Below are 8,617 nucleotides of genomic sequence, written 5' to 3'. Positions count from 1 at the left end.
CTTCTTTCCTATTGGTTAATTGCAGAGTCATTTCCGGCATCATCAGAAATGCCCACAGAGTCATCACCATTGTCCACATCATGGACAATCTCCTCTTTTGGAGTTTGACCCTGTAGATCTTCCTGCCTCTCTCCTTCTGTACGTCCTGGTTCTCTTGAGCCTTCCACATCTCTTTCATGCACATGAGGTGTTTCTTCCCTTGGTGCTTTACCACAATGTGACAAATTATACCACGTTGGAGACCCTTTAACTTGGACTGCGCACAACCTCAAAAGGACCTTCACGGCGTTCGTTATATCATTTTCTTTTAAACACCTTCACAAACAACTTGTCCCCAGGTTGCACCACACTCCTCTTTTGCTCATCCAGCCTCTCCTGCACCTCTTCTTTCTTTTGCCTGTCAGAAACATACATGGATATTCTCTTATGTGGATTAGCCATGTATGTTACATACGCTCTCATTTCATCTTCTAAAAGGCCAAGACTTGAACCCTTTACACTTGTATGCAAGCAAGGCATTGGCATTCGTCTGCCTGTTGCCAACTCATGCGGTGTCATGTGCAAATCACACAGCTCACGTGATCGACACACCATTAACGCCAATGGAAGAGCAGCAACCCAATTCAGACCTGTGCTGACAGATTTTCACAATGCGGTTCTTACCATTAAATTTTTTACACAAATTTCCTGACTTTGTGGATGATACACTGCCCTAAGACGCTATTTAATCTAATGAATTTCACTTCTACAAACTCCTTCCCATTATCTGAGGATATTCGATGTGGAAGTCCCCACTTGCTTATGACTTCTCTGCACAGAAACTTGGCAACTAAATGTGCATCTTTCCGTTTAGTTGGACAGGCCTCTGGCCATCTCGAAAATCAGTCTTCCACGACTAACAAATCTCTTACCTCCTATTGGTTTAATCATGTCAACAAAGTCCACTACTAAATCACGCATAGGACTATGCGACTATCAGCCCCTCATGATTACTCTAAAGGCCAGTAGAATCTGGAGTGGCCCCTCGATCTCGCCACAACTGTTTATCTTTATCAGGAACTGCTTCCTGCATTAAGGTCACATCCTTGATTGTTATTTTGTCTTCCATGTCTACCTCATGCGTAACCAAAAAGACTTCACCCCATTTGTCTGCTCCTTGTGCAGCGTCATCAGCTGCTACCTGTGCAGCGTCATCAGCCGCTTTATTCCCCTGAATGACTTTTGACATGTCTCTTTTATGTGTTACACATTTAGCTATAGCACTTTCTTTGGGCTTCATCATGGCATGTAACAATTTCATTATTTGCTCATGATGCTGTATAGGAGAACCATCTGTTTTCTTAAACCCCCTATTCCATATTGCACCAAACAGGTGACACACGCTATGTGCATAGGCAGAATCAGTATAGATAGTCACTTGCTTACCTTCTGCCAATAAACATGCTTCTGTTAACCCTATAAGTTTATCAAGTTGTGCTGAAGCAGGCTGTGGTATTACTGCAGCTTTCTCAACCACAAAGTTTGCTCCTTGGGCTTTTACTACTGCATAACCTGCACACAATGTATTGCCTCTCCTATAATAAGACCCATCAGTCCAATATTCCAAGTCTGCATTATGCAGTGGGAGGGCTTGCAAATCTGACCTAAGCCTTGAGTATTTCTCAGCGTCTTGAACACAATCATGGGGTTCACCATCTTCTGAAGTTGGCAAGGTGTCAGCTGGATTCACTGTGACACACCTCATTAGGGTGACATCTTCCTGTTCTAGAAGCTTATAATAATAACTCAGCCTTGACATAGTCAATGTGTATTTGCCATGGTTCAGTAGATTTCTAAGGCTATGATGGGTAATAATTGTTACTGGATGACACTTTCTCATACATTAAATGGACTCCTACCATAGCTCTATAACATAATGGCAACCCTAATTCAACTCCTGAAAATGCTGTAGAATAATAAGAAATAGGCTGTGGACCTGTTACTGTACCTGTCGCTTGACAGAGGACTGCACATGCATATTTACCTCCAGTAGAAGTACAAGACCCATACAATAAGGAATTCTTAGAGTAATCTGGAAGCGCCAATGCTGGAGCCTCTTGTAACCTCTGTTTAATCGTCTCAAATGCTAAAAGGCCATCTCGTGTCCCGGATAAGTTACAGTGGAGTTTAGCATTCCCAATATCTTTAAGCATAGCCCTCAAAGGCCCTATTAAACTGGCATAGTCCTCTATAGAGTAACTTGCAAAACCTAAAAATGTCATCAGTTCCCTGACTGTTCTGGGCTTGGGAGCATAACGAATAGCTTCAACTGTTTGTCAGAAATACTTCTGTGCCCCTGCGTTATTGTCTGACCCAAATAAACTACCTTCTTCTGACAGTACTGCACCTTTTTCTGAGAGACCTTATGCCCCTTCTCAGCCAACATCTGCAGCAATTATGATCATCTACATACTGAATAACAGTACTGTTTAACAGTACTGCATCAGGCAGGTTTGCCGCAATAAACATCTCCCACAACTTGGCCGGCTCCAAGAAGGCTGCAGTAAGATTTCCAATCCAGAACACTGATGAAGCTTCGGCTTCTGTCGTCATCAGTAGTTGGTGGACAATGTCACTTGGCACTTCCACCAGGCATCCGTCTGGTGTACATTTTATTGTGCAGTTCAATTTGCACAAAGCATCTCTTCCCAACAATGCTATTGGTGTGTGTTCTGATACCAGAATGGGTATTGTAATCTTCATATCTTTATAGCAGAGCTCTATTGGTTCTGTGAGAGGAATCAGCTGTTTCACTCCCTGAAACCCGATTGTCCGAATCCACTGACCAGACATGGGGAGATGTGTAGCATCTTCAGGCTGGCTACATGTGAAAGCTGCTCCGCCATCTGCCATCATCTTTAATGGTCAATTATTTACTTTCACCTCAATGGTTGGATCACTCTGGCTCTGATGCTACCAGCTGACACCCCCTTTCGAATTCTCTGGACACCTCTAGAATCCTGGTTCCAGGCCCCTATAAGGGTTCACCGGTCCCCTGAATGGCCTCAATTGGACCCTGAATCCTCCTCTGTAATTTCCCCTGAAACTTTCTCTTGGTCTGTTGCACTCTCGAGCGAGGTGACCTACCATTCCACAGTTGTAGCATGCTTCAAGGATTGCTGAAAGGTTGGATCAAATCTTCTTCCTCTTCCTATGATTCCTTGAGTACTTGACCAAAAACTGGCTGTGGCCAGGAGACATCTGGAACCACTGATGATGGTTGAGTCAATGAGGGTGAACCTGATTTGGCTGCAGTTGTTGTGAAGGCTGATCTTGCTGATTTTTTGGAGGCTGGCTTGGTATAACCAGGGCTTGCATTTTTTTTTTTCTTTTTTCTTGTTCTCCACCAGTTGTATGTGAGGTCGGTTTTCTGAGGGTCTCTTGATCTTGCTCTTTTTGGTCCTGTTCCTTCTCCCTATACAACTCCACTTGATGAGAAATGTGGTCTGTATAAACCCCTTTTGCCATACCTTCTAAGCCCACGACTTCTGCCAGTTTGTTTTTCACAGACAACGGCAGTCCTTTCTGTATTTTGGCTCGAAGGATTTATTGTTTTGTATGGATTTGCTTCCGGGTCATGCCCTGTGATTTCTCCCTTGATGGGTTCTTGACACATAAGGCTCTAGGGTTTTCTTCCTCTCCCAATGGTTCTCCCAATGTTATCAGGATGTATATTTGTTGGAAATGTATCTCAATGCTGTCCACACCCGACCTCTAATTGCAGCAAACCGTTCTGGATCATTTACCGCTGTCCCCACGTAGCAATCAAATCCAGCTTTTTGCAGAATTTCTTCCATGGCTGGAACTCCCCGGAGAATAGCAAGAAGTCTCTTAATATCTCCTACAGCAGGTTCTGTTCCCACCATGATCTCTTCTTACTCCAAGGATGTGCTCCATCTTGAAGAGTTGGCAATTTTTCCATGACATCAGACATGTCTGTATTCTGCCAAGGCTTGTACTCTAATGTCGGTCCTCAGATAATCACTGGACACATATTGTCACATGACAATCCTTTTTTGGGGTGCAATGCATATTTCTCATCCACTTTCTGAGATCCTTCCAGCCTCAATTCTTTCGTCTGCATCTGCAGCTCCTTCAACTGCTTCTCCAATGATTTTTGACTTTCTAAAGTCATAGCAGTGTCCACGTGAGAAAGGCATTGGTCTATACGCCTCTCTACATTTCTTCTTCCATTCTTGTACCGGCTGCTGTTGGAAAGAATCCCCTTCAGGTGGAAAGACTATGTTCCTTACCTTGATCACTACCTTCATATACTCATTTTATTAGAACTCTCATCTGTTGAGTCCTCATACTTTCTCGTCTTGTCTCCTTTCCTTTCTGCCCTCACCAGGATCCGCGTGACTGCTGGATCACATCCTCTTCTGGCTTCTTCCCACGCACTTTCATCCACATCATCTCCAACTTTTGTCCTCCTGATCTTCACTTCACCTTCAGTTTACATATATGTTGATTTCTTCTTGCTTTTGGAAAATACATTTTTATAATTGTTTCTGCTTTTCCTGCTTCCACTATTCGGTCATCATCATCTCTGATGTGATATTTGCCCTCTTGAGTGATCACTGGGAGCTGGGGATAGATCTTCTCAGACTTCAATTCCTTCTCATATGGTGGGGGGTTCTTTACTGGGTTTACGTGTGAAAATGGCTTATTAATTTCTGCCATCTGCTTTCCTATTCCTCTCATCTGTCTCTCCATTTCTTCTGCACTCCTCTCTCTCTTATCCTTTGCTGCTTTGACCAGTTTCTGCCCTTCTTATTCCAGCAACTGGAGAATGCCAAGCTCCATCGGTCTCTTCTCCTTATGTTTTTCCCCCTTCTTACCTTTCTTTTGGTTAGCCTTGTACGTGGCCACAAGTACTTGCATTACTTTAATTACATCTGGATTAAGAGTCCCCTCCACTGGCCAAGGTTGGTCAATGTCAGGCCAACGCTTGTGTCATTTCTCTGATGTCTTAGTTATGCCTTTAATTAATGGATTATTTTAACTACATCAACAGGAACAGTAATTCCTTTCGAAGTGTTTGTACCCATAGTTGGCATAATAATGGCCTCTTTATGTTATTTGAGTGTGAAAAAGATTACTTTAAAATTTTTGAAGTTACTACCACTTCACTGTCTACTTTGAATTATACAATATTTATTTATTTGTTTATTATAAGTTACTATACGAGTTGTTGAAATTAACTGAGGTTTGCCAACTTCAGACCAGCCCAGACCTTAAGAATGTATGAACACTAAAAAAAAAAAAAAAAAAAAAAAAAAAACACCAAATACTTCCCTACCTGTGGCTTTCAACAAAATGTTTAACCCCCAAGTGTGTTCTCTTTAAGTAATCAAAGTCACTGCCCGACCAATCAGTTGGCAAGCTTCATGCAGCATCTTATACGCTGTTAGCAAGTATTATATAATTAATAGCACTATAAATATGAATACACATTTGTTTAGAATGCAGGTGTATACAGGGAAGTGATCTGTGGATAAGCACACTAGCCTGATCTGAAGTCAGCACAGCTTCTTCCACTCAGTCCATGTGATGTTTCTGGCACGTCGCTCGCCAGCTGCCCCTCCTTAGGTCCTTCTTTCTGTCTCCTCTCACATCCCATAAAAGAGAAAGGAGAATCAAACCAGATTACTTGTAGATCTAATCTTAAGCTAATCAAGTGAGAGAATCTTTAACAATGTGTGTTTAAAAGTGATTTAACTCTCTACCAACCTTAAACCTTAGTGTATGTGTATGCTTGCATACATGAGGCTCCCCTTTCCAGTGGTCAAAGTTCAACTAGAAGCATGTGTGCAGAACATATTTAGATGCTAGTATGTACAGGTGGATAGATTCCCTTTCTGCCAGCATAGAACAGAAATACCAGAGATACCAGCATAGAACAGAAATACCAGAGATTACTTTCCTACAGTGCTTAACAATAATGCTTGTTATTCATACAAAGAATTACCTACACATAAGATATAAACACATCTTCTATGTATAACTATTTTAACCTAGTCAATCTCTTTCTCAGGTTGGTAGGTTGGACTTACACTATAAAACCCACATTCCAGTATCCATACAACAACCACAGGACTTATTAACAGTATTATTGTACTACACGTGACCTGGTGCCAGTATGGGCTGCTTTAGTGGTTTATGAAACTGTTCCTTTACCTATCTCCCTCTCTGACGTCCAGTCCAGGCTCATTAATTTTCCTATACTTCGTTCCAACCCACATATCTACAAAACCTATTTATTTCATAGATTTCCTACTGCTTTTCTACACTCATTATCACATAACTCTATCTAATGGATCCATTTATCTTTTATTGGCCATTAAAACTAAATCTCAGACTAGACATACAACATGTAACATTTACTCCTGTTTTTCTATTCTCCGGTGGCCCCCATACTGTATCTTCCCTTAAACCTCCCACAAAGGCACACATTTTTCTGAGACAATAACAGAATTATTTTCAGCTTTTACCCTTATCTTTTTACAACCCCAATTAATTTGGCTTTTATTGATTCTGTGCACAAACTTAAATATAGCTCCTCTCGTTTTTATGAGATTTTTCTTATTGTGAGATCTCCTGCAAAGCACAAGATCTCACAATAAAAGACAACAGTATGGAGAGTTTTTAGAATTACTCTCCAAACATATCCCTTCAACCCCAACAGAACATAGCCACCCAGAATCCACACACAGACTGAGAGACACACGATAATTCCCTTCACATTCACACACACAAGCTATCCCTTTTAAGCTATCGCTTTACTTTCTTCTGTGTACACTATACCCTATCTCTTCACTTGTATAATTACTCACCCTTCTTGTAATACCCAGTTTCTTCTATTAATACCCCTTCTTTTTCTTTTAACACCCCTTTATTTATTCTTTATAACTCCCCATATTTCTCTTAACACTCCATATTTCTCTTGTAACATCCTTCTACTGGTTTCACCCCTTTGTTTCTCTCATCACCCCATATCTTCTTGTATTACCCCAATATTTCTCTCATCACCCCTTATCTTCTTATCACTCGTAAGCTAACTTTCACAACATGGAGATAAGCAAACAACATGATGACAAGACAAACAAGCCCGGGCTGTATTCTCGGCTCAAACCTGAGACCACCTCCATATGCCCCTGAATCAGATGGACAAGAGCAGACAGCAGTGCAGTGACCACTTCACATGACCACCTGGACCGAAACTGATGTGGAGATGGAGATGCAAGGTTTGGTCAAGTTCAAGGTCAAAGATCAGCCTGAACCCCCTAACCCACCAGACACTCCTAAGGTGCACACTAGAGGTCCTGCATCATACTCATGCAAGGGTGAGATCACGCTGACAGAAAGCAAAATTGAAAAGCCAATCGGCAGTTCTTTACCTCCACCCACACTGACCCCGAATAGCCCAAGTGGGCACAACACCCAATGGAGGGCAGACAGTTTTGTGTACAATCCAGATGTACCTGACAACTGATGGCCTTATATAGGTGAAGACCAAAGACCTGAGAGTTGCAGCTGAGAGAAAATATGGCCCTTTCTAACATTACTTTCATGTGGTTTCAACTTATCAAATGGTTATCTTAATCCTTTGTCTCACCTTTTGTTACCCTTCGTTTCCCCTCCCACAATTTCCAATATATATAAGGCCCTCTCAAAATACCCCTAATCAGACTGGATTCTGTTTTAGACTGAATTCAGTTTTGGACTGAATTTTGTCTTAGACTGGATTGGTTCGGACTAGACATGGTCGGACTAGACTAGACTGACCGTGATCAACTAAGCTGTGCCAGTGTATGATTTTCTGTCTGCATGTGAATAAACTCCAATGCTAAAGATCCAGTCTCCTGACTCCTGAATCTGTGTCCTGTATGCCGGATTTCTAACAATGTGGTGTTGTGACCCGGATGGCCTACTAAAACCTTCTTGGTGAGTAAACATCATTTCGAATCTGAGAGAAATTCTGGTTTCCTAAGACAGAGGAGTCAGTAATTGTTAGCCTCTCTGAAAGAAGAGAAGTTATCTGTTTGTCACTGATAAAAACCTAGTGTTTTGTGGCTGTTATCCTCTCTAAAGGAGAGAAGTTTGTTTTGTTACTGTTAAACGTAACGTTTGTAACAGTAATCCTCTCTGAACGGAGTTGTGTTTTTGTTCTTCTGTAGTTTAGTTAATAAGAAGAAAACTTGGTTTTGTTCTCCTGTTTCCTCACCATGTCAAGAAAAGGCCATCATACTCATGGAAGCCTCTTAACTATAAAAGCAGCACCTTAGCTAAGGGAGAGACTGAAATGCCTCAGTGGACTGATTCTGATTTTGAAAAGGTAATCAATGGCATAGTGAAGAAACATATTAATGAGCAAAAGATAGCTCAGTACTTTTCATCCAAAGGTTTCTCTGCTGATAGAGAATGGACTTTTGCTGAGTGTAAGGTAGCTTTAGGTTATGGTCACTTTATTAGAAACACCTACCTTATGCTTCCACTCACCGGCAACTTTATTGCCGTAATTTGCTTTGGCCCCATTCCAATGAGGCGCGCCGCTGAGTCTTACAGCCGAATCACA

The sequence above is a fragment of the Salminus brasiliensis genome, chromosome 6 (assembly GCF_030463535.1).
Source record: "Salminus brasiliensis chromosome 6, fSalBra1.hap2, whole genome shotgun sequence".
NCBI classification, from domain to species: domain Eukaryota; kingdom Metazoa; phylum Chordata; class Actinopteri; order Characiformes; family Bryconidae; genus Salminus; species Salminus brasiliensis.
The sequence above is the reverse complement of the archived record's forward strand: the minus strand, read 5'-3'. Positions refer to the sequence as shown.